The 1,206-nt window shown below is 35.0% G+C and overlaps 1 non-coding gene across 1 annotated transcript; it reads right to left on the bottom strand.

Moving 5' to 3' along the window:
• Positions 1 to 426: 426 nt before the first annotated feature.
• On the bottom strand, positions 427 to 498 carry TRNAR-CCU (transfer RNA arginine (anticodon CCU)). Its single transcript has one exon. It is a non-coding gene; the product is annotated as a tRNA-Arg (tRNA).
• Positions 499 to 1,206: the final 708 nt, after the last annotated feature.

Genomic DNA, 1,206 nt, shown 5'->3' with positions numbered 1-1,206 from the left:
ATCTTTAATGATAATAGATCATGCCAAATGTTTTACAAAGTGGTTCTTTCGATCTTCACTCCCATCAACAGTGTATTAGGTTTTCTGTTTTGCCACCTTTTATTGTATTAAATAATAAACACTTGATAATATTTACTATGTGCCAGGCAGTATTCTAAACACATTGATTTAAACTGTATAATACAATGAAGATTAAGTAGTATTGCTCTTCCCCTTTTCAGATAATGACACTGAGGCATAGAGAGGTGAAGTGACTTGCCCCGATTTACACATGTGAAAGTGGCAGAGTTCAGCCAAGAGATTGGATTCTTGTAAAAAATATGTATGTATCTATGTATGTATTTAGTCTGTGCTGGGTCTTAGCTGCGGTCCACGGGACCTTCCTTGTGGCCTGTGGACTTCTTAGTTGTGGCGTGTGGTATCTAGTTCCCTGGCCAGGGGTAGAACCTGGGCCCCTGCATTAGGAGCACAGAGTCTTAGCCACTGGACCACCAGGGAAGTCACAAGAGATTAGATTCATAACCATTCTGCTGTGATGCCTCTTTCTCCTCTCATGCTGTTATTTTCATATGTTTAAATTTTTGCTGACCTAGTGGGTCTGTAATGGAAATTTTAATGGTGATTTTAATTTGCATTATCCTCAGTGTAAATGAGATTGAGCAGCTTTTGGAATCTTTGCTGAGCATTTGGATATTCTCTTTTGAGGATTCTAGGTTTAGGTCTCTCATGCCCAAGTTTCTATTGAATACTTTACTTTTTCTTAATGTATCCTGGATATAGGAATGTATGTATGTGTGTGTGTGTATATGCATACATGTATATATATACATATATATATATGTAAATTAAATGTTTTCCTACTTGGAGACTTGCATTTTCACTCTCTTAATTGGTATTCTTAATGAACATAAGTCTTCAATTTTTATGTAATTAAATGTATAAATCATTTCTTCTATGGTTTTGCTTCTTGTGTTCTATATTATAAACTGTACCTATCAAAGTGTGCATCTATAGACTATCCTATATTATTGCCCATACCATTCTCCATGCATTTGGTTTTTTGCTGAGAATTTTAATATATCACAAATTCATATTTGTATATGGTATTGTTAATAATTAACTTTATGAGTCAGTCTGGCTAGGCTATGATGCCCAGCTGTTTGGTAACACTAGTTTAGATACTTCAGTGAAAATATTTTGCAAACG

Source organism: Ovis canadensis, chromosome 17 (assembly GCF_042477335.2).
Source record: "Ovis canadensis isolate MfBH-ARS-UI-01 breed Bighorn chromosome 17, ARS-UI_OviCan_v2, whole genome shotgun sequence".
Lineage (NCBI taxonomy): Eukaryota > Metazoa > Chordata > Mammalia > Artiodactyla > Bovidae > Ovis > Ovis canadensis.
The sequence above is the reverse complement of the archived record's forward strand: the minus strand, read 5'-3'. Positions and strand labels throughout refer to the sequence as shown.